Here is a 25,796-nt window from a genome sequence, read left to right on the forward strand (position 1 = left end):
GGATGGGCTGGATCTTGTGGGTAAGAGAGCTTGAAGGGAAATATCATGCCTTAGCTATTCATTAGCCTATGGAAACTCCATTCCAGGTGTGCAGGCCCCATTCTTGGTGAGCTCCTTGGGATATTCTGCCCAGGTGTCAACATGTAACTGAAGGATCTTGCTTACAGTCCCCTAGGGGACCTTTCAGATTCAGGAATACAGATGGAGGTGAGCTGGAATGGATGGACTTTATTCAGGGGCAATTATTCTGAAGTTTCTTAATCTTTCAGAGTGCCCAAGCACTTCTTTCTCCACAAATATTTAGGTGAGTTCTGAGAGGAGAAAAGCAGGTCTTCTCCTGAGAGCTGAGGGATATGTGAGGAGTTGGTTTGTCCACTGAACCAGCTTTGCTACCTCAGAACTAGGAATGGAAGAAGGGAGTGATTTCCATCTTGACCTGTATTCATCACAATAAGTGCTGTTTCCATTCTGCTGCAGTTTGGTTTCTTCCAAGCACTATATTATTCATATTGCTGGTTGCAAATTAACGTGTCATATATCTATTTATGTAACTTATGTTCATTTCAATATAAAGGAACTAATAATAATAATAATAATAATAGTAACAACAACAACATGTTGTTTGCAGATTTAAAAATGTGAGTGAATGACAGGAGCATTCTCTTGACTGATTTCCAATTCTAACTGTAGACGAACATGAGGACTACAACAATTTCCACTTCCTTTTGTGTTCTCATCATCATTCACTGACATTCCTCTTCAGAACTAATGTTTTTCCCACCTCAGTTTTTCCCCATTTCTACAGTTCCCCAGTCTGCTGCTACCTCTGCCTCTTGTGCCTTGCCTTGGGGACAGTAAAGTGAGCATGAGGGTTCCCCCTACAGTGGTGGTAGGAAATTCCAATTACATTTTAATTAAAGCCCCAAATTAAGACCACAGATTTTCAGAATGGAGCTGTCAGTTCCTAAATAAAACTATGCTTGGCTTAAAGAGAAATGGCTGTTTCTGACTCTCTCAGAGCAGAGCCAGAACCACCAGAGATGTTAACTAAGGGAATATAACAGTGCAGGGATCCAATTAAAAGCAACAGATGACTCTACATGGGTGTTTGCAACTTTATGCCATCATAACTGGTTTCAATTTAACAGGGACTAATCTGCCTTCTCTTTCCCAAATGCCTATGAATACTGGATGTTAGAAATCAAGATCATTGGGAGAAACAATAAAAGATACCCATAAACAAAAGGTCTTTTTCTCACATGAAAGAAAAGGATTAAATGGAGCTGGTGGGAGGCTGATGAGATAGGGAGGCCAGGTGGAACACATTCTACCTGTCTCATTTGGGGATGGTAGAGCGTGATAACTGGGTCTCCAAAAGGCCTTTGAGCAAGCACCTCTTAATCTGTACATTATTCCTTTTCTTCTACAGGACTAACAAAAAGTGACTATTTCATGGTGTCCTACCTCTTCTCCAAGGAGCTTAAGGTGTTATCAACATCCTCATTTTACCCACATAATGACCCTGCAAGTAGATTAGGCTGAAAGAGAGTAAACGGCCCAAGGTAGACCAGTGAGCTTCATGCCTGAGTGGGGATTTGAACCCTGGTCTCTGAGGATAGGGCCTTTTTCTGCCAGAACATCCCAGAGCACAGTTCCAGCACTTTTTTTTGCACTGCTTTGTCCATGAAGTTTCTCAGCAAGTAAAGGTAGTCCCTCACTGGTGAGGTGCACAGAACGGTGGCTGAAGTGGCCTAAGTGGGTGGGGGTGGGGGCAAGTAGTGAGCAGCGAGCTTACTGTGATTTTGGTTTCAAGAGGGTGGTCCCGTCGTCTGGGTTGGCAAATGATGCAGTGAGTTCTAGCACCTTTTTCCCTAGAAAGAAAATGGCACTGTCTCCAGCCATTGCCTCCCCAAATTCTTACATGTCCAATTTTCACAATGGTCCAATTTTCCAGTGGTCACCAATTGTTTTGGGCTCATTTGCAAACCGGAGAGGCTGTTGTGGACACAACACACACACACACACACACACACACACACACACTGAAACCAAGCACATATCTCAGCCTACATAGCAGGTAGAGAGGATTGTGGGACAAAGTGCTGCTGCAGGTGCCGGAGAAGGCCTCTGTGGGCACTTGTGTGCCTGCAGGCACCCCACTGGCTAGTTGAATGTGTGTGGGGCTGGGCATCAGGGCCACCGGTGGAATGGTGGTAGGTGGGAGTGTATTGTGTTACGTATTCAGTGGTCTGTGTTTGCCTGAGCTTGAGCTTGGACTAAGGATTCTTAGCCCCAGTGTTCTGATTTGATACATGATATCCAAATCACAGACCATTTCAGGATTTGGGCCTTTGCCATTGGCCCTTACGATTTGCAGCTTGGAAGTTTAGGCAGCCAATCACGTTGGGAGTGGGAGTGGCCCAGGCCTTCAGAAATGTATATAAGCAGTTGCTTTGCCCCTGCTGTCCAGTTCTGTTAGTGCAATAAAGGTTATTGCTGTTATCACTGTGTCTTGCCTTGTGGAAACCCACCTACACTTCATATTGCACGGGGGCAGAAGTGGTGAGGGGGGGGACCTGAGCTGATGGGGACATTTTACAGATGCTGACAAATGGGATGGCTTAGCACCCACCTGTGAGAGGGCAAGGCCAGATTATGTTGCTCTCTTTGTTAATGCGATTTTCGGTGTGTAATTTGCTTTTGTAGCTTCTTGTGGATCAAAGGTATTTATTTCACACACAACACATCAAACATTCATTGAAAACCCTGATCTCCATGTCGGCTTGGAACATGAGGAGCTGGTGATGGAACTTGGAAATCCCCAGAGTGGATTTCACGGGTGCTTGTCGTACAGTAGTTGCTCTGCCCAGCCTCCTGCTCCAGGCTGTTTGCTCTGCGTAAGCAGCTCCATCTGAAGCAGCATCAGGATGTTCTGTTCCAGTTTCCTGGCCTCAATGCTCCCCCCCCCCGCCAAAGGCTTTTTGGTTCAGCACTTAAGAGAGCCCAACAAACAAAACACAGAGGGATAGTATTTTTTATAGCTGTCAAGCAAGGGGTAGGCATATCCTCTAGGCTTTTCTTCAGTTAAAGAGATTACTGATGCTTACATGAGCATTGATGGCTGGTGGCTACTAGCTCTTCTCACTCACCTGACTGGGTCAGTTTGGTAGGCTGGAATGTATCTAGCGACGGAGTTATTTTTTGGCCAGACCAGTCTCAGGGTGACATTAAAAATCCTGACTTTCTTCGTTAACTAATGCCTCAGTATGTAGAGTGATTAAAATCAGCATTTGTTATCATGTAGGACAGAAAAAGTTAATCTTAGAAAAACCATATCTTCTCTGACTGGCTTTTAAAAAACCTGTCCCTTGCTTTCTTTGTGGCTCAATTCCCCCGCCAAAAAACCCCCTAAGAGTGGGACTGCACTCAAGAGATTCTGCTATTACAGGGTACATTTTTTGTTTCTTCTTCTTTATTATCTGTCAGCATTTTCCTGAGAGCAAAGTAGGTTGGCTGCGTACCTCTATGCCCTAAGTTATGGTTATAAAATGGACATTTACATTTAGAACCTTGTAATTAACCCAGGTATGAATCTAGTCTGCCCATGGCATAGGGAGCCATTTTCCTTTCTTGTAAAATTCCGAGTTAATTTGACCTCCAGATTTGAATGTTCTACACTTCCCTATTCTTTTAAAAATACATTCTGATAAACAGATGCTTTCATTTTATAGGAGAAACTGAGGTACATCCAAATGCCTAGAAGACAACAGTAAGGAAATTACAAAGAAGCGTTCTGAGTAACTGCAAAGTAATTACTACCTTTTAAATATGCTGTTTTATTTGAAGAGGAAAACATCTGAAAGTACAAAGGTAGGAAGCTGGTAAAAAACAACAAACTTGGTTTCCCTGAGGTTCTCCATGAAATGGTTCTCTGCAAATGCTCAGAGGCACTCTATTTTAATTAAAACTTCATGTTTTGATGCACATATTAAGTCCTGCCATTAGGACTGAATGTAATCATGAGGAGCAAAATACCTGTAACTTTGCCAGCTGTGTTGCTGATCAATTTCCCCCTCAACATTAAAATACACAGTAAAAATGCTCACAGTATGATGTGCATGGGATTTATGGGGTGTTAGTGGAGGGGTAGTACCGCTGGTGGGGGACACGCCATGTTCCTTCTGGCATAGCTGTAGAGGGAAGCGAGGGGCAGATGGGGCTCATCAACCTGGGAAGGTAGCCCATCTAGGAGAAGGAAAACTCTGAACCTAAACCTCTGCTGTGGCTATATTCATTCATGCTAAAGGATTTGGGAGTAAATCCCAAGGAAAAATCCATACCCACTGCCTTGTGGGACATCTTCAGGAGAAGAAAAGTCTAGGGAATAAACACTATACAAATCTGGAGTGGAGTCCTTAAGATAGTTGCATGGTGTTTTGAATGCCTCCTTCCGGCATCTCCTGTGGCCAAGCTGGTGCCAAATGCTTTGGTCTGCTTTTCTTTGGACCACATCAGTGATGCCGAGAGGGAGGTCCTGTCGTCTGGGCAGCCCAGGACCTCCATACACATTGCCCAGGCTTGCGCCCCAGAGAGGTCTCTTTGGTGCTGCTAACGCAGCAAAAACAACGCCGGAGGCAGTAGTTATGAGTTATCAGTCTCTGCAGTCACAGCAGTTGCTGCCATTCTCCAGTGGTTTGACTTCACCCCCAGAGGTGCACTCCATTGTCTCGAGACAGATGGATGCCAACAATGATATCAATGTGTGTGTATTTGTGTATTTGCATCTAGAGTTCGCATATTGCACTTCTGTGCAGAGACACACTTTGTATCTCACCATGGGCTTCCCTGGGTGAGTGCCTGGAACCCCTGGAATCTCAGACCTCTCAGAGATTGGGGTGGCGTGCAACAATATCATGTTTATTCTAGTACTATATGTCTTGGGAGAGATTGTTCTTGCATTTCAAAAATGCCACGGCAAGGCCAAAAATTTATTATGTCTGATTGTAGGAAGTTCGTGGACACAGAGTTTCCTTCAACATCTCCGTTTCAAATTGCCTGCTTGTTTCTTTACATACCATTAGTATTATTATTGTTATGGGTGACGGTATTTTGAAAGACCTCCTGCATTATTTACATGTTTCCAAATGGGCTGGAAAGCCACTTTATATAATTACTGCTTCTCAGGCACTCTATCGTGTAGAGTACAAACAGCAACACCTTAATTAACTTCTTTTGGCGAGAAAACTCATTCATGTTCCCTGCCATCAGAGAACAACGTGTTTTGGAATTTGATCTTGAGAAGGAGATGACAGCTAGGGACATGGTAGTGTTTGGTGACATTCTCCAGGTTCTTTAAAGATGCACAAAAAAGGGTAGCCATGACATGAACGTGACCCAACATGGATGGCTCCATAGTTACATGGATCTCTGTACTTCTAGGGATCAAAACACTTTGCACAATGACTTCCGTACCTTGATGAGGTCCAAGATTGCTGAATGCCTCCTTTTCTAGCTGTGCTTTATTTTTCCAGAATGGAGATAGGCTTTTTTCCTCAAACAGAGTTGAAGGGAATTTGAAAGAAGGATCACAGCGCATCCCATTTTTGCTTCCAGTCAACAGTTGTAAAAAAAATGACAATAAAAAACCTGCCAATTCTGTTTGCCTGATGATGAGAGTTGTCATGACACGGTTGAAGTGTGGCAGAAACTTAACTTCCCTGGTTCAGCTCCTCTTCACCACAAGCCCATTACCAACTCCCCTGATGTTTGGGCTCAACTCGTAATAGGCTCCACCTGTTGTGATTCTTGAGTGTCCTCCCCATTGCTGCCCTGCCCCCTCTTCCATTTCCCCACCCATTTCCAATGCATGGCAGCAGGGATGTGGAAGAATCCTATGGGGAGTTTCAATTGGGCCTTAAAGCAGGCATGGATGGGAATGACACGTAAGAAAGGTGCAAGAAATCCATCCATCCAAGATGGATGTGACCCAAACAGCATCGCGGTTTGTAAGACATATTCCAGCTGGGCAAAAGCAGGTGTGGAACTTGAGGGGAAACAGTGTAGCCTGAGAAAGGTTTCCAAGGTCGAAGCAGAGAGTCTTGGAGCAGCACTACATTCAGCCCCTGGGTCTGAGGTTCTCCACCCCTGCCTTAATGGCACAGGCACAGTACTCAAGGCTGCCAGAAACCATGTGGGTGGGGGGATGTAGCCCAAGCTTTCACTGAGATGGCCACCCTGTGTTTGAACTGCACGACTTTGCTCACAAGGCTGAATGCTCCTCCAGAAAGAAATATTCTGTCCACATAAATACTAAACGTTGCGCAGGCAGGGTCCGCGGCCTCACCTAGTTTTCAATAGGTAAAAATATTTTCTTCTGGGGGCATTTACCTGTATTGATGTTGCTGAAATTCACACTCACCAGCTCAGATTTGAACTTGGCCAACTCAGAATATGTTCTTTTCAGATTCACAGTGCTTGACCGCATTTCTGATTGAGTGGCATGTAACTCCCAGAGTTCTTGGCTCAGAATTTAAATTGAGCTGTCCCTCTCCTCCTTAGTGCCTTGAGTCTTGCAGTGACAGCACCCTCCACACTCTGGGGATTTAGTTCAAGCATCCTAAAAATTACACATTCCTGAAATTTCCTATCCCTATCACGGGTTCAGCAGTATATCAGGGACAAGACTCTGGGGTGGTGGTGCTGGTAAGGATTCAGGTGCCCTAGAAAACTACATTTTCCAGCAGGTCACTGTTATCCATCAGCTGTGGCCCTGCATTCTCTGGGAAGGTCAGGGGATCTCTGGATCGGTGGTCTCAACATCTCCAACATTGCCACAACTTCTCAGTGCTGCAGTGGGGAGTGCCCCTCACTGTGCCCCATCCCTGTGAATACAATGCTGCCACCACTGTGAGATCACTGTTGCTGCTCCAGCCCCCTTCATGAATCCCCACTATCATCATCCGTGACCCTCTTGTTGTTGTAGGCATCTCAGATTGACCTTCCATGAGATTTCCCCATTGCAACTGTCAGGAAAGTGTGAAGAGAAGGACTGGGGCTGGTCAGTGCAGTCGGCAGCCATCAAACCCCATTTTGTGCCCACTGATTTAGGGGGGATGTGTCAGGGCCCAATTTTTGGAATTGAGCTCAGAAAACACAGCCAAGAAGATACAGCTGTGGAACATCTGCCTTGCTTGCAGGTGGTCCCAGGTTCAATCCCCAGCATTGCCAGGTAAGCCTGGGAGAGCCTTTTGCCTGAAATCCCAGAGAGCCACTTTCAGTCAGTGTAGACAATCTCATTGTGTGGTATATTGCTCGTGGTTTCTAGCAGCCCAGGACACTGTCCTCTTAGGTCCAGTGGAGGCCTAAACCAAAGCCTATCTGCTTCCCGTTGAGTCTTCCATGGTCTCCTTGCCATGTAAATGTGGGTGCTGAAGAGAAAGGGGTCACAAACAGAGGGTCTGTTGGGGATGCTGACAGACCTATTCTGCTCCATGAATTTCTCTAGTCCTTTTTTAAAGTCACCAGAACTAATTGCTACCACCAGCACCACATCATGTGTCAGTGAACCCCACAAACCAATTACACATTGTGTGATGTACTTCCTTGGTCCAGAATTAGCCCACTGCTGGTCAGTTTCATTGGGTGAGCTTGAGTTCCTGTACTGAGAGAGATATTTCTCCCTCTGTGGTGACTGACCATAGTGTAATCTTCCTCTATTACTCTTCCCAAATGATGATGTCCAGTCTGATGATGTCCGGTGCTAGAACAGAGCTGATAGCTGGCCTCTGCTGGATTCATAATCTATCTTTCTACTGGATTATAAACTAGCTGCTAGCACAATGGAAAATGATTTCCTCTGTATAAAATGATCCTCCTCCTCCACCTCCTCCTCTTGATTTGTCAGGGATAGATGCCTCTGTGTGTTGTTGTCTGCAGGATGTGGGGATACCTACTTGTTTTCCTAGCCTGGCAGCCACATGCATCCCTCACAAGAAGCAGGTGACACCTTGACACTGACAAGTCCATCTGTCACCCATTTGCCAACAGTCAGCCGCCACCACCACAGGACTCATCTGTCAAGCAGCTCCAGTACTGATATGATGCGTCTGCAAGGCCACAACTGCCTGTCAGTGGACTGACTTCTCTAGAACATCGCCGCCTTAACCCTGCCTCATTGTGACAGCTTGAAGCCTCAGGCTGGACTCTCAAGTGCAGTCGGAGGTGATGCTGCTTCAAGGCAGACGATCCTCAAGGTGAAAGGGGTCTCAGTGTAACAGGAATATGGGAGGTGAAAACAATCCAGAGATAGTTTTGAAGACATGTGCATCTTTGTGTTTCAAGCAGCATTCACACTCCAGATCCCTGTTACTATTTCTAAGAGTAGCTTCATACTAGCACTTTTATGTTGCTGGAACTATGGTTTTTCTTCATATGTGCACCTCTTACTGCTTTTCATTTATTTTCTTTCTTTTTTAAAAATGCTCAGATAAACACTATCATATCTTAATATGGTTCAGATATCCTAGTGTTGCACCAGCACTTTGGGGGGAGGGGAGAAGTTGAAAGTAAATGGAGAAAAGAATCACACATTTTATTAGATGTGATCCTAAACTGATTTCTCTTATACTGTTGGAATATTCTGTTAATATAAGCAAATATAAAAGGTGCACACACAAAATGAAATATTATCCTATGTACTTTATTACTATTATATTATGATTATTACTATTCTCATTATTTTTTCTGTTTTGCATCTCCTCCTACTGTTTTTAATTTCGATTATTGACAGTGCAAATGTAAACGTCAATGCTTTTGGAAGGCAACAGTTGACTTTCAAGCATCTTAAGAAGGCCAGATTAAAAATAACCCATAAAACTAAGTTTTATATCATAAATCACTTTTTAAATGAAAGCCTTTAAAGAGTTTAGGGACACCACTCTGGAGCCTCTGATCATACTGAAATTAAGTTTGCTCTTTAATACTAACTCTCCCCGATAAACCATTTTAACGCATTAACATTTCAGTCATCCAAGTAACATTCATAATACAAGCACTCACTGAAATGCGAAAGTTCAGCTAGCAGACCCCCAAGATTGGCAGCATTTAGGCAATTATCATTCTGTTTTTCAATTCTGAAGATGAGATGTTCACATTTTTACCCAGTGGGGAATTTGAGCTGCACTTTACCACCTCCTAAAATGCAGTTCTTTTAAGCTAATATTATTCAAAAGGCAGTTGGCGGCCCTTAGCCTATTTGTTTGATTGTGCTGGAGCATGACACTGAATTTTGCCTAGAGCAAAAACATGAAACGAAATTTGGTGAGAATGTCCAAGGGATTTCAAGGGAAGCGCCAAGAGTAGAGAAGACCAGGGCTGTTCATAGTGGGATTTGAAATAAAAGCCTTGGAGCTGGATCAGGCCCAGCCCAGCATTATGTTTCCAAGGTGACCAGTCAGATGACTCTGGTAATTCCCCAAGCAAAACAAGAGGGCAACAGCCACCTGCAACAACCCAGAGTTGCTATCAAGTTTTGCCTAAGGAAGCTGAGGCACATTTTGAAATAAAAAAGCGTATTTAAGAGACTGCATAAACAAACGATTTATTTCCATGTGCTTTTATTTTAATTCCTGCCTTTAATGTTGTTTACGCCTTTTTTACTGCTGTTATATCAGTCTTTTTTATCAGTCTGGAAAAGTCCATTTATTATTTTGAGTGTTGCTTTATAACAAAAGCTGTTTAGAAGTGTCGTAAGATTTATAGTATAAATGAAATAAACAAATGCAGCTCATTCTCAACCTTTATGGAAAACTAACCTGAGCGTGTTTAAAGCCTGAATTTGTGAAATTCAGCCTTTGCTAACCTGGTGCCCTGCAGATGTTTTAGAGTATAACTCCCATCAGCCCTTGCCAGCCCAAAGCTGTATGCCAAAGTTGGCAAAGGCTGGATTGTAACAGTATTTGCACATGTTCTGCCATGTGCCTCTTCCCTTCTTCACCTCCACTTTCAAAACTTAGCTTGGGAACTTCTTGGAGAAGAACCTGCCTTATGTTGCTCTGTAATATTACTAGTTATATAAAGACTACCACTATTAATCCCCCCCCCAAATAGTGTACTATCAAATACCAGAACTGAATATCAAATGCCACACCAAAATTTCATATTTGGTTCATATTTTGACAAATATTTGAATATCTAGTGAATATTTCATAGCAACAGTCACTGAGGAGAAATTTCTGAGCTCAGATTCATTGACCATTGACATCATAGGCACTACAAATCACACATTCATGTTTTTGGGTCAAATCTGACCTTCTCCATATGACCGACAACCTTCTCCAGCAATTAGTTTGGCTAAAATGACAAGTTTAAGGGGTGGAGAGAAAGAAGATAATTAATATCTGAGGGAGGTCAAGAACCCTGAATGTGTGTGTGCCACCACTACAGCTAGCGTCACATTTTATGTGTGTGACTCCTCATAAATTTTTATCCTGTCAGTAAAGTCTCCTGTTTTAAATGGTATTTAGATTTTATATCCCACATTTTACAAGTAATAAAAAGCGCAATGGCTTTGGGGGCTCTTTAAGCACCACAGATAATGAGGGGAGACTGGGAGAACTGCCAGAAATAGAAACTCCCTCTTCTTCTCCTCAGCCCACTCCCCTAACTAGGCCTCAAACAACTGTGAGGTGAAGGAGAACTTTCATGGCTGTCAAAGATGGAGTGGAGGATGAAGTAATAGGGCACAGGGCATCCAAGAACTTGAGCAATGAAAAAAGTCCTTAGGAGAAATAGGAGCATCATGGCTGTTTCGTGTTTCCCCCTTTCCATTCCTACAAGCGGCATATCTGAGGAGACCAAACAGATGTTGTTTTCTTCACACAGGCTCTAATTTACAGTAGTAACCAGGAAAGAGGAGGAAAAATGGGGGAAGAAAAGTGTTTACACAAAGGATTTTGTGTCATTTGTTCAGCCAACTGTTGCAGCCAGTGCTTTCTCACCATGCAATTTTTGTTTTTCTTTTAAAATGAATTAAAACCTCACCCTGTGCATTCATCATTTTCACTGAATACTGGGTGGGGAAGATAGCCACATGGATGACTTTCAGGGAAATCACAACCTGAATTGGGCCAGCCCTGGCCTTGAATCCAAATCTCTACTCAAAAACCAAAGACTCCAATGATCCCTCTAGTCCAGAAGTGTAGCCAGCCAGATGCCTCTGACATGCTTGCAAACAGGTTGTGAATGTACCCCCCTCAAACCAGCAAAATAAACCCACAAAACACCACCAGTCTTTAGGGGTCCAGAGACATTTGGGGAATTGTTTTCTAAAAGGAAAATAAAAAACATAGAATTAACTAGCTGAACTCTACTTTTGAAGAAAGTTGTAGTGGAATACGAGAAGCAAACTGTCGCTGGATTAGGTCAAAGGCTCATCTAGTCCATCTGGTGGTGACCAACGAAATCCTAATGGAAAGCCCACAAGTAGGACTTGAGGGCAACAATACTGTCCCCATTTGGGATTTCCAGCAAATAATATTCAGAAGCACACTGCCTCCGACAGTGGAAGGAGAAGATAGCCTTCATGATTAGTAACCATTTATTCCCCATGAATTTGTCTCATCCTCTTTTAAAGTCTTTCAAACACAGTGTTTCTAGTATTTCCCCCCCAAAAAATTCTAACAGCAAAGCAGTTGATTGTAAGAAGCTGGTATATTGAAAAAGGTCTAAGATATTATTTTGCATTCCTTGTGTTTTTGTTTGTGGCAAACACACCTTAAACCTATTCAAATACCGTATTTGCAGTAAATGGAAGCGTTTCAGTGATTGGGAGCATTTGAATAACATTATTTATAATTGTTGGTCATAGAAACACATTGGACTGAGATGCATAATTAAAATGGAATAGTTTAAAAATGGTGGACTTAGGGATGATTCTCTACAGAAAGCAATTCAGACACAAAGAGAAATGGCAACATGTTTTGAAGGTTATGTTGGATATTAACCTGCTTTGTGCAAAAAATTAATTTTGTTCTTCAATGCTCTACAGCAACTGCTAGCAGTCCTAGCACAGGAATTTTTCTAAATCTCATTGAATTGATTAGCCATTATGATAATGAAGTCAACAGCCATTAGTGAAGTCATAAAAAGAGGACTGTAAACTATTGATCACATAACATATATAAAGAATTCCTTGAATTATTGGAGGAAAACATTCGTTTTGAGGTAATTTCTAGGATAAAAAGGCAAAGTATTATTCCTTACCATTTGATTGTACTCCACATGTTTCTCACTGTAGGCAAATGTGCCAGATTATCAGACAGGTCCATTCTGATACTGGAAACATTTTGAGTGAGGAAAGTTTTGTAGAGTTCATTGAAACAAAACAGAAAACAAGAAGCACTTTAGAGGACGAAATCATGAACAAATTAAAACAAGACAGAACAAATATTAAAAATGCCTGAGGCCAAGGATACAGCAATGGGGCAAACATGTCTGCTGTGCACAAAGGTGCTAAAGCCCTTATAATAAAACAAAATGAATTTGCCAATGTCTATTATTTTACTACAATTGTTGATTTTTAACATGGCTTAGGGGCACATTTCATATCATTTGCCCAGTCATCAAGATATCCTTCTTGCAGTTCCTAAGCCCGTGGGCAGCATATTGATTTGGCTGGGCACAGAGGGCACCTGGTTACATTCTTCACTGCTGTTTACATTATGGCAATTATTTCTAAATTTGTTTCTAAACATATACGCAGGCACACACACATTTTTTATGAAAATTCATGTTTCCTTTTGTCCTTGTTTTTGGCAGTGTGTGAGTGGCCACTCTCCTTGGCCGTGAAGTCATACATGTCATAGTGTGAAATGAGAATATGAAGAGGATCCTTCTGTTCATGTACAGAATGCCTTTGCTGCAGAACCCTGCACTCAGCGTCAGGTTCCAGGCATCTGGGATTAGAAGGGAAGGGTTTCTCGGTTTGAGGTTGCAACTTTCAGGCCAGCCTGAGCCCCAGTGCCTCTGTCTTTAGGAAGAAGGCCCTGCCTGGGCTGTGACCTGCTGGGCTGACAGCAACCCATCAATCAAACATGTCATCCTTATCAAGAGTTTCACAAACCTCCTCCTCCTGTTGCTGATGCAAAATCATTGGAGAGGAAAGCAGGCTGCTAGGTACTCTGTGTTTGTAAGACTGGCTCATGTGTTTTTCTGCTTCCCTCTTCAATATGTTTTCTTTTCTTTTTATGTAATGCTTTTCAGATTGTAGGTTTGCAGGCAGAAATTTTCTTGTTTTTAATCTGTGAACAGCACTTAGTAAATTTCAAGCACTAACATAATATTTTTAGAAGCACCAGTAATGGCTGGTGGGATGCATTTTGCTTGGTAAACACTGCTAAGTAGAAGAACACCTCTCTCTCTCTCTCTCTCTCTCTCTCTCTCTCTCTCTCTCTCTCTCTCTCTCTCTCATACACAACAACTCTGTTTATCCAAATGTTCTGGCATGTACTTTGATGTCTCTGTGAGCAACCCTTTATTTCGTTATCCAATTTCTGAGTGCGCCAATATTTTAGATCCCACTCCGTTACCCTCTGGCAATTTGGATAAAAAAGGTGGCACTATGTACGGTTGCCAACTTTCCACCCCCTGCCTTGCCTGGTTCATGTGCCTTTAAAACAGCTTGGCATGCAGATAGTTATCAGAAATTTAAAGTGGGAAACTCTTTGCTGTTTCATCCTCAGGCTGTTAGGAAAGGTACAGGAGCAGAACCAGTAAAACAGCAGGCAACTCTTCCACCACTGGGCCTTGAATGCTCTCTTAGGTATATTGATTGAAAATGTGGCAGAAGCTGTTGCTCTTGATTACAGGGCCATGTGTGCTTACATGGTTGCTATGAAGATGAGATTCCAAGCCATCCCAACTCATTGTGAAGGTTCTATTGATGCTCTTTGACTGCCTGGACTACGTTGGAAAGGCATTTTGCCTCCATTTCACTGATCTTTTACAGTGACTTACCACTCCTACCATTCCGATTCATGGAATATTTATTTGATTCTTACTAATTTGTGACTCCATGCACATATTATATGTCTTCTGTTTATGAATTTTGAAACAGTATAGTGTTATAAAAATATTGTCAGTATATTATTAGCTGCCATGTTGCTTGTTGTTGTTCAGAGTGTTCTGTTTTGCAACACAGGGTATTTTCTTTGGTGGTCTACATTACTGGCAGACAGAGCCGTCTTTCCCATAGGGCTTAGTGGTGCGTCGTGCCAGGGCGCCAGCCTCTCAGGGGCACCCCAGCGAGTGGGGGAGCTGTGTGGCTTTGCTGGTGGCCTCCACTTTCCCTGCACGCCTGCCAGCTGTGCCCCGCCAACCATATGACTGGCGGGCGTGCAGCTTGCCTCCCAAGCCTCCGCGGGAGGAGAGTGATCCCTGCAGAGGCTTAGGATGGAAGCTGCACCCCGCCAACCATATGGCTGGCAGGTGCGCAGCTTCCCTCCCAAGCCTGTGCGGGGATCGCTCTCCTCCAGCAGAGGCTTGGGAGGAAAGCTGCGTACCTGCCAGCCAAATGTTTGCTCTCCCGCAGCAGCATGGGGGAGAGTTGCGCCCCCCAATGGCTGGCAGTCCGCAGCTCCCCCCCACTATCCACGGTAATTTTGGGGCACTGGGAGGATATTTGCACCCCGGCGCTGCATCTGCTAAAGACGGCCCTGCTGGCAAAAGCACCTTTGGGCGATTATTGCTATTGCCAAGTTTCCTCCTGCTTGGCTGCCTGTGACTGTCCTGGTCCACTATTGCCACATCTGTGAAGGAGAAACAGTTTGAAATGAGTGCTGATCACCCAGCCCCAAAGACGTCTGGTGGAAATAGACCACTGGGAATTGAATCATGGAAGCCAGTTATGAGCATTTGAGAGCATGGTCCAGGTGGGCACAAGAAACTCATCCCAATCCAGAAATGTGCCAAACTGAATTTAAGTTGGAAAAATGAGAAGCTGAGAGAAAATGAAATGGACAGATTAGCCCATTCTTAACTACAGCCTGCCAGGGGGTCTCAACCCACCAGTTGATGGCCAAAGGTCATGGGTAGCAAAGCAAGAAGGGGTTAAAAGGTTCTGGTCTTGCTCCAAACCTCAGCTTAAGCACCCACAGAGGTCAGCTGTGGGTGACGCGGAAAGGCAAGGCAGATGAAACAGAGGAAGGCATCAAATGCTATTGTTCTGCTTGCATCATTAAAGCTTTCAGAAGGGAACCACGCTGTGCTAACAGGACTGGAATTTCCCATTAGTCAAACTAGCAGCCGTGAACATTAATAAGGTGCATGTTTAACAAAATATCTCTCCCCCTCCTTCTCCCCCTTTCCCCCTCCTCATTCTAAGGAACAGGTTGCAATTAAACCCCTGCTCTTTAAATGCAAGCTCAGAGAGAGGAAAAATTGGTATAAAATATGAAAAGGCCCGGCTCCTCTCTAATATTCACCGTAATGAGATAAACTTAATTGAACATTTTACAATGTCATCCTCATTTCCCTTTTTAATTAGGTCCTTCTTCCAGAACAACATTAGACCATATGATTGCGAGCCGTTCGTTATGGGAAGCGCCACAAACGAAAATTAGCAAGGGGTTAAGAAGGCACCAAAGGGATGCTCCGCCAGAGCTTTTAGAAACCCATTAGAAGCGGAGTGCTGGGAAAGGGGAAGAGGTGAGGCTAAAGCTCAGCCAGGTGCTTTGGCTGTGCCTTCCCCCAGCCAGGCCTTTCCTCTGATCCAGACCTGCAGGTCTCCATCCAGTCAGCACAGCAATCACAGGGCTAGGGAGGGCTGGGTGGATTTCAAAGGGGTTTGAAATGATGATGCCAGGAGGGACTGGCAATGAGGGGGGTATGATGAATATCTGCAGATTATTACGTCCTAAAGTGAAACCCACCTACTTGCTTCTGTAAGCTTGTGTCCTAAAATTAAGTTTTGTGCCTGTTTTAGCCAGAGCTGCAAGTATGTATTTGTGTGTGTGTGTTGGTGGGGTAACAGTGGCTCAATCGTGCAAGCTGTCACACAATGAAGCCAAGTGCATATGTTCTGCACAGTGGGGGCTCACATCTTTGCACACAATTCCGCTAATGGCGCAGATGCTGTCAAGGCTGCTGGGTGACAAACATCCCTGTGCCTTTGAGGGCCAGACTGCACATCACATGCTAATGTGCATGACGGCAACTGAAAAGTCCCCCTTTCCAATATTTAAGTAGGAAAAACGTCATCGGGAAGGGGAGTTTGGGATCATGGACGTGGCAAAAGATGGGGGAAACTCAACCCTTTTGACATCTATTTCTCCAATCATTTCCCAAGCAGCTTTTCTGTCTCTCCTTCATGTAGGGTTGCCAGTGTGTCTCCCCCTCCAGAAAAGGAAAAGGGGAGGGGGCTGTTAGGAATGGAGAAATGCCAGGCATCAAAATGTTGAAGCACTCCTCCCCTTCACTGCTCCTGTGATCCCAACTGTCACCTAAATAATAATAATAATAATAATAATAATAATAATAATAATAATAATAATAATAATTAGGCCTCAAGCTGTATTTTTATTTTATATATTTTTATTTTCAAATATCTTTATATAGTGGTACCTTGGGTTAAGTACTTAATTCGTTCCGGATGTCCGTTCTTAACCTGAAACTATTCTTAACCTGAAGCACCACTTTAGCTAATGGGGCCTCCTGCTGCTGCTGCGCCACCGGAGCACGATTTCTGTTCTCATCCTGAAGCAAAGTTCTTAACCCAAGGTACTATTTCTGGGTTAGCAGAGTCTGTAACCTGAAGCGTATGTAACCCGAGGTACCACTGTACAGAAAAAAAACCATGGCATTAACATTATAAAATCAACAATAAAATTGCACCCATAAAACAAAAACAGAAGAAGAAGAGTTTGGATTTGATATCCCACTTTATCACTACCCGAAGGAGTCTCAAAGCGGCTAACAATCTCCTTTCCCTTCCTCCCCCACAACAAACACTTTGTGAGGTGAGTGAGGCTGAGAGACTTCAGAGAGAAGTACAACTAGCCCAAGGTCACCCAGCAGCTGCATGTGGAGGAGCTGGGACGCGAACCCGGTTCACCAGATTATGAGTCTACCGCTCTTAACCACTACACCACACTGGCTCCCTGAAGACATCACAAATCAGTAGAGATCAGATGAATACATCCACGTAGCTGGATCAGCCCTCAGGGAAAGCCTGAGTGATGTATAGTGGCTTATTGTGTGTTGTCTACTTCCTCTGCTAAGATCCACAGGTTTAGTTTCTTTTGAAAAAGAGCACTGGAGGCCAATCAGCAACTCCATTTAAACATATATGCAGAGCAGAAAGAGAACAGGCATTGCTACAAGGCAGCAGATTTGCCACCCCACATCAGACCACCCAAAAGATGCCCATGTCCTCAAGGAACTTCCAGCCCACTCATGTCCAGTGTACCTGAACAATGAGAGATTCAGGAAATGCAGAAAGGAAGCAATCATTCACACAGCACAGCACACTGTTTAACTGTGGAATTCACTCCCAGCACAAGAGGTGGTGATAACTACCAACTATAGACAGCTTTAAAAGGTAATTAGACACCATCACAGTGGAGAAGACTATCACTGGCTACTAGTCATAGTTATGATGGCTATTGCTTTCTCAAGGATTGGGGCTGCATGTCTCTGAATGCCAGTTGCTGGGGGAGAACAGCGTGTTGTTAGCCGCTCTGAGCCCTGCTTTGGCTGGGGAGGGCGGGATATACCGTATTTTTTGCTCCATAAGGTGACCTGACCATTAGGCACACCTACTTTTTGGGAGGGGAAATCTAGAAAAAAAATATGCGGCTCTTGGGGGCTTTTGTGGAAGGTGGGGGAAGTGAGAGAGCCTCACTCTGTCCCTTCCCCCACCTCCCGCAAAAGCCAGGGATAGCCATGCGAAGCCTCCCCAGGGCAGCAGGATGAAGGCTCCCTGCTGTCCTGCGGAGGCTTTGCTGGCTACCCCAGAGCTGCTGCCCGAGCTTGTGGGGCTGGCGGCAGAAGCCCGGGTTCCCCCCTCAAGCCCCAGGGACCACACATTCGCTCCAAAAGACACACAGACATTTCCCCTTAGATTTTAAGAGGAAAAAAGTGCGTCTTATGGAGTGAAAAATACGGTAAATAAAAGTTTTTATTAATAATAATAATAATAATAATAATAATAATAATAATAATAATAATAAATAAGGAAGGCCTATTGCCTTCAGATCCTGAGCTAATAGGCAGCCAACAGGTAGTTAAGAAACCAGCTGCAAAGCCTGGGTTGGGAGAAAACAGATCTGCTTCTTGGAAGGAAAATGTCTGGCTGGTTTGTTTTTGAGTTGACATTAGTTTGGAGAGCAACAGCAAACCACGAAGTGATTAGTCCAGCATTTCATTTCCCACAGTGGCCGACCATATCCATGTGGGAAGCCCACAAGGAGGACAGGAGGGCAAAGGCCTTCCTTGCTGTTCTTCCCTATCCAAGTTGGTGGCCCTCACTGCTTCCTGTGGGAGCAAGTGCCAGAGTTCAGCTATGTGCTTCATGAAGAAGTCCTTCCTTTATCTTGCAAAATTCAGCTTCATTGGATGGCCACAAGTTCTAGTGTTAAGAGGGAGAAAGAAAATTGTTTCTCTGTCCACTTTCTCGATAGCATGCATAAATTTACAAACTATCATGTCGTCTCTTACTCATCTTTTCTCTAAAAATCCCAAGCACTGGAACCTTTCTCCACAGAAGAGTCAATCCATCCCCTTGATAATTTTGCTCACCCTTTCTGAACCCTGCTTTCTGAGGGGAGGCGACCAGAACGATACACAGTATTCCAAATGCAGCCACACCATAACTGCATTGCGATATTGACAATTTTATTTTAAATTCCTTTGTAATGATCCCTAGCATGGATTTTGCCTTTTTCATCCCTACTGCACACATCTTCACTGAGCTATCCGCTATGACCCACTTTCTGCACCTCTCCATTGGGAGAAGTGACCATTTAGCTCAGAGCTTTCCAAACTGTGTGTCGTGACACGTTAGTGTGTCGGCAGCAGTGTGCAGGTGTGTCACGCGAATGCTCCCCGCGCTCCTCCGGGGCTTTGAAAGGGCTTAGTTTAATCTCCAGTTTGCCATTAAAACTGAATGACTGTGTCACGAAACGATGCATGTCTAAAAGGTATGTCACCAACATGAAAAGTTGGAAAAGTTCTGATTTCATCCTACTCTCTGCTTCCTGCTACTTCACCAATTCCTGATCCATAAGAGAACCTTTTGCCCTTCTGTCTTATGCTCAGCCTGCATATATGTGTAAATAAAGCCATTTATCAGCACCACCATCTCCGGTGACCTTCATTCAAAGGAAACCAAACACAAGGTCTCACTGCTCAGAAATAAGGGTGTGTGGGAGCCCAGTAGCAGAGCCCAAATACGGCATCTGGAAGTTCATTGGTTTAATCTCTGGCAGCATCGCTGGGAAATACTAGGAGAGATCCCTGGAAAGCTGCTACCAGTCAGTGCAGACAATACTGGGCTACATGGACAAATGATCTGACTTGGTATAAGGCAACTTTCTGTGATAAAATATATCACCCCAATATATTGCAAGATTAAGGGTCTGCTTTAAAGTTTATTTCAATAGCCCAAGAATATGGAATATAGTTACACATGATAAGGAATGTGGCTATTTGGAATATCAGATATTTCAATAGCCCAAGAATGTTGACTATTTTTTACACTCAATAATCCAGAAAGGTGGCTGCCCCTTTTTGCCCAACCCTCCGGGCAGGCAGAGTTTTTACAATTCACCAGGCAGAAGGAATAGAGGAGGCTATGGGAACCCTTCAGGGCAGGGTTGTTTGATTTAATAAGACCCTTTTGGCACAGGAGCCCTGATCTGCAGCGAAAACAAGAGTTGGGGACCTGCAGTTTCCTTGTTCTGGGCTCCCAAACAAGCTCCCAGAGCTAGTCCTATGCGGACCCTTCCAAAATTGATGGATGCCTTTAGCTCTTGGCCGACATTGCTGTACATTTAATTTTATGCTCCTATGCATTAGTCTTAATGACAAACAGTCTGTGTAGTAGGTTAGGGTTCTGGTGTGCGTGTGTGTGAAGATTTATTGCCATGAGCCCCCCTTTGGTGCCCAAATTTTTATAAGAGGGGATATTTAGGGAATCTTGAGGCTCCTGGGGGGATCCTCTTCCCTGACCCCCTTTCAACTTAGAGCAAAGAAATTCCCTGAGATTAATTCAGCCCTTGCCCTACCTCTCCATCAGTGACTGATGGAACTTCCCACCCTCCAGAGCCTTGGAATCAAGAATTAATCTCGTTTAGTAACGTAAACAACCTAATAAAACTCTGAAAAAAAGGGAGAAAGATGAGCTAACACTTTGATTTAACGACCTTGTCATTAGGGATTCATTAGATATTCATAGCGATAGCACAATGGAGCTGGCACAGTTTCGTAGGCAAACATTCAGACTTGGAGGACTTTGGGGGTTCATTGGCATGCGGCATGCATGGCATCCTGCATGGCACCTTGGTGGGGCAGCAGAAAGACAACCATGCTTTTCCTTGGCTTTGGAGCGCCAGCCTCTGCCAACCTGGGGCCCTCCAGACGTTGTTGGATGGCCACTCCCATCATTCCCAGCCAGCACAATGCTGTGGGGGAGTTGTAGCCCAATATCTTGAGGGCACCCGGTTGGTGAAGGCTGCCCTATACTGTACTGATAATAGGGAAATAGTTTATTCACGGTGAAGACAGACAACACTCCTCAGCCTGCTTTAAAACAGGGCTCTTCTTGATTGATCTTTTCATGCATCTTTCAAATTAATATGTATTATTATTGTTTTCTTTTTTGAGTTTCTGCAGATTTAAAAATAAAAATATAAAAAAATAATAATTTATTTAAAGGTGTGCCCCTCCACTTCTTCCTTCGTTCCTTCCTTTCTTATTTTTATATACAGTGATACCTCGGGTTACAGACACTTCAGGTTGCAGATGCTTCGGGTTACAAACTGCACTAACCAGGAAGTGGTTGCTCCAGGTTAAGAACTTTGCCCCAGGATAAGAATGGAAATCACATACCAGTGGTGCAGCGGCAACAGGAGGCCCCATTAGCGAAAGCACACCTCAGGTTAAGAACCGTTTCAGGTTAAGAACGGACCTCTGGAATGAACTAAGTTCTTAACCCGAGGTAGCACTGTATTTTTCTTTTCTCCGTTATTAACAGGTTCATAATATTCTAACAGATGGATTAATGATACCAATTTATACGACTTTTTAAATTTAGCAATATCTTTCTTTCTCTCCATTTATTTTTGACTTTTTGATTAGCAAGGCACTCTCATAACATCATGATGAGATAATGTTGTTATACTTGTGATGATATAGAAGTGTATTTCTGAGCTTTAAAATACAACAAAAGAAAACAAGGCTCTTCTAGTACGTTTGATAGGCCTGGTGTACAAAAAACGGTAAAGTCAGATGGTACCATTGCTTGACCAGTTTGCCACTGCATACTGCAGACAGGGCCAGTTTGGATGCTGATGGGAGACAGTTTAGAGAGTTTGGGAGTGGATGGTATTTGGAGTTTGAGAGTGGGTGGTAACTGGCATTTGAGATGGAAAAAGTATTTGTATGATAGGGAATTCAGAAATACCCAGCTCAGGTCTGTACATCTTTCACAGAGTGATAAGATGTTACAGGGGATTCTGTGGGTAGTGCCAGAGCCCTATATAGCTTAGGGGGGTGGTGGAACGTCAATATCCTCTTGATACCAGTGCCACTGTAGCTTACCTAGATGGTGCTGATGTGAGCCAGAACACTGGTGAGCTCAGGGCTGCACTGGTGGAGTCAATCCTTGCTGCTGCTTTGCTGCAACCCATGTCACACTGCCCATATCACACTGCCTGCTTTGGTTCCTGGGGCTGTGAAAACCTTTGTTTAATTTGAAGGTATCTCTGTCTTGCTTCCACAGTGATTGGCACTAGAGAGTGACTAGTGTTAATCCATGGCAAACCTTGTGATTGTGTATATTCTCTTCCTTTAACCTTTGCATTCCCCAGGAGCTACTGCTGGGGGCAGGCTGTGCACTAAACGAAATGACCCAAATCTTGTTTGCACCCAGTTCTAGCACAGAGAACGCAAGACACAAGAGAGAGGTGCTGTCATTTTAGTTGAAGCAAATATCCCTCTCTAATGGAAAACTTTTGGTGCTGGATTTCAGTCACTGTTGCTGCTTTCCTTAACTGCTGTTTCTAACTATACTTGTACATTTTGTACTGTGAATGAACGCAGAGTTCCTTAACAGGTTCTCAGTCTGGGAATAGATCTTTGAGAACTTCTGAAAGAAGGCCAACAGCTTTCAGTTACAACGCCCAGAACCAAGTAGCAGACAACTTCTTAAAAACAAAAGGATAGGAATATTTTAAGACAATATACAGCTTTAAAACACAGCCCCAGACCTCCTTGAGCTTAGGGCATCTGCTCCAGGCTGGAGCATAGGCTGCAGAACTCCCTTCCCTGTTTTAACATCAGACTAGAGAAGGATGTCATGAATCCCAAGGAAACATTGTGGAGGGGAGGGGCAGGTTGAGTTCTCTTAGGACCACTGGGACCATAGACCGAGCAGGCACACAGGTCCAGCTGGTCACAGCCTTCCCCATTATGGTGTGATTATTGAGTTTCTCTTGAAATTATGGTTTGCACCTATATCTATAAATTAGCACATATGCATTTTTAAAATGCAAATAAGTGTCCTCTTTCATACTTTCTCTGGAAGGTATATTTCCTCACTCTTGGCCAAGCACACAACCTGATTGTCGAGCTGATGGGGGAAAAACAGATGTGAGTTTCAAGACTAGCTATGGAAAAATGCAGACCATCTTGACCACTTGATCCCAGTTGCCCTGCTGCTATTATGCAGATTATGTGGGTCTTACATGTTCCAAATAAAACTGTACTGTGGTGGTATCATTAGTCCATTGTCTCTCTGGTTTAAACAAGAAATAAAGTCATACCAGGCTGCATAAAAGGAATGTGGCTGATTATGGTGTGAACTGCCCCGAGATCTACAGACGAAAAGTGGTATACAAATTTAATAAACAACAATAACAACAGCAACAATAGTTATTATTACTGGCCAGGTGCCTTATGAGCAAGCTGCCTGTCTGCTAACTTCCTCCCCTACATTCATGAAACAGGAATAATAATATGCTTTACATGTAGGGACTGTGTTTCTCCAACTCCATCCATCTTCTTCAATGTCTGGTGGGCTGAGAGCAGGACTAAGGGGAAAGCTGTCTATAAGTTGTGAGTTCAAAGCAAAGAGGAAACCTGAAAGTTTTCTTAGGTTCAAGGAGTATCCTCTGACTCTCTAACCTGGTCATTTTAGGAGATTTAGGGATTATCCACACTTTCTCTTGTCCCACTGCTCCCCCCTGCCTTTAGAACTCACCCAGATTGCCATTTATTCTGATTTATCCATAAACAGTGGATTTTCTTTGGGAAAGGAGTGGAACAAGGTGAAAACCACCTGCACCTGTGTCTAGACAGCATGGGTTACGCTGAAAATACTATACATTTAAAGCACGTCGTCCACCCACCCTGTAAACCTGGGAACTGTAGTTCCCCACCACAGAACTATACTGCCCACCACCTTTAGCAAACTACAGTTCCCAGGATTCTGAGGTGGGAACGGGATGTGCTTTAAATGTATATGGTGTGTGAAGTGGCAATTCCCATCTTGGCCATTTTCTGGGTTATGGTGCATGGAGGGCTGAAATCTTCTGGTTGTTCCAGCATCTCCCATTTGAGAAATGAAACTTCAGGAAGGTGTATGTGTCTGTGTAGTCTTTAGGGCAGGATTTGCTGGCTTTGCACAATTGCAAAGGAGTTCATAATCCAATGACCTGGATGGGTAAGGGAGCTACCCCCTCTTTTTTTTCTCACCCTAATTTTTTTGAGAGATGCTAGAACACTTTTCCCGCACATGCTAATTTGCTTTGTATGGGGAATTTTTATTTTGGAGGGAGGAGCATTCAGTATATTACAATACAACACGGTGTTTTTTTTACACAGTTTACTATCACTTAAAACTAAGTGAGCAGAAGAGTTAAGAATAGATATAATAGGTCTGAGTTAAGAGACAGGAAGACTGTTAAGCAAAACATTAGAATAATCAACAGAAGATAGAATGTGGGTCTGAATAAAGGCTTTGGTAGAATCAGAAGATAAGAGAGCATGAATTTTAGAAATACTACAAACAGGCAGACCTAAGCTACATCAGTAATGGGAACTGAGAAAGATCAAAGATAACACCCAAGCCCTTAACTTGCTGAGAAGACTGAAGAGTTATGCTGCTATTTGAGAGTCAAAGAGAAGGTGAAAGAGGGGATTTTTTTGGGGGGGAGGGGGAGGGAATATATAATCAATCCTGTCTTCTACATATTGAGTTTGAGATAACAATCTTGACATCCAAGCAGAACTAGCTGCAAGACAATTGGAAATATTAGTAAGCAGGGGAGAGAAAGGGAGAACAGGAAAGAAAGAACTGGATTTCATCAGTCCAACAGTGATATTACAGACGAAAAGCCAAAATCAGATGGGCAAGAGGGAGAGTACACAGAATGAAGGAAATGAGAGAAGGAAACTGAGGACACCTACCTTTGGAAGGATGCTAGGAGTGAAACAAAAAGAAGACAATGCCAAACCCTGGGAAGGAAACGAACACAAGAATGAGACCAACCATATCAGAAGCTGAATGAAGATAAGTGAGGCAATGAACAAATGAGCTCCTCTCAGCATAAAGGATGGGGATGGGGAACATCAGTCCTGGGGCCAAATACAGCCATCCAGAACTCTGGATGGAATGCACCCTTGAACTGTGATGATGATGCTTGCTTGTCTAGCTGGAGGTGTGTGTGTGCATCTGTGTACAAACCCCTAGCTCAGTCAGTAAATCGTAAGTCTCTTAATCCCAGCGACATGGTTTGAGCCCCTCATTGGGCAAAAGATTGGGCTAGATGACTCGCACGGTCCCTTCCAAGTCTACAATTCTGTGATTTTATGACTTCTGTGTGGTTGGGATGTAGTCCACTGTAAAAGTCACATTGATTGCTCCTCCCACTTTTGGCTCTGGCCCTACCCATCACGGGCATGTACCTCCTGTCCCAAAGGTTGCTCATTAGGGAATGTAGCCCTTGGGCTGAAAAACTTTCCCCACCCTTGACACAGAAGTTCATTGGAGGTTTTGCGCAGGGCAGGTTCAGTACCATGACACAGAGGTAGAAAAACAGGTTTAGAAATTGCTAATAAGGGAATTAGATGGGAAATGAATGGCAGCACTGGGAAGGGTCTAGACTTTCAGGGCACTTTCAGAATGAATGAAAGAAGAGAAATAGTACAATAGTTGAAGCAAAAGTGTGGGAGGTTCAGAGAAAGGTGCTTTTTTGTTTTTTTTTTAAAGTGTGATGATGCCATGCCTTCTGAAGCAAGAAGGAACCAGTAAGAGAAGAGAATGAAATAATATGAATGTTGGCTGTTTGTTGTGCATTGATTCTGATTTGTTTGTGGAGAGGTTAGACAACATTCCATCAAGCAGTTGTTATCCTATACCTTCCAGTGCATATCTCTATGGCATATTTCCTTGTTGGAAAAAGACCACTTCTTTTTTGGAGGGTAGAGAGTGAGGTTGTTGCACATGAGTACTAATGCATTTTAATTGTGCAACCAGAATTTGCTGGCATGTGATTGAATCCCACCCCAAAATAGCAATTAGC

General features: G+C 43.7%; 1 long non-coding RNA gene across 1 annotated transcript; it reads right to left on the reverse strand.

The window, feature by feature from the left end:
• Window positions 1-1,796: 1,796 nt before the first annotated feature.
• Window positions 1,797-13,949, reverse strand: LOC310710708. The gene is made up of 3 exons (XR_014528203.1): window positions 13,654-13,949; window positions 12,262-12,333; window positions 1,797-1,871 (listed from the first exon to the last, which is right to left on the reverse strand). It is a non-coding gene; the product is annotated as an uncharacterized lncRNA (long non-coding RNA).
• Window positions 13,950-25,796: the final 11,847 nt, after the last annotated feature.

The sequence above is a fragment of the Podarcis liolepis genome (assembly GCF_965112155.1).
Source record: "Podarcis liolepis genome assembly, chromosome: 7".
NCBI classification, from domain to species: Eukaryota; Metazoa; Chordata; class Lepidosauria; order Squamata; family Lacertidae; genus Podarcis; species Podarcis liolepis.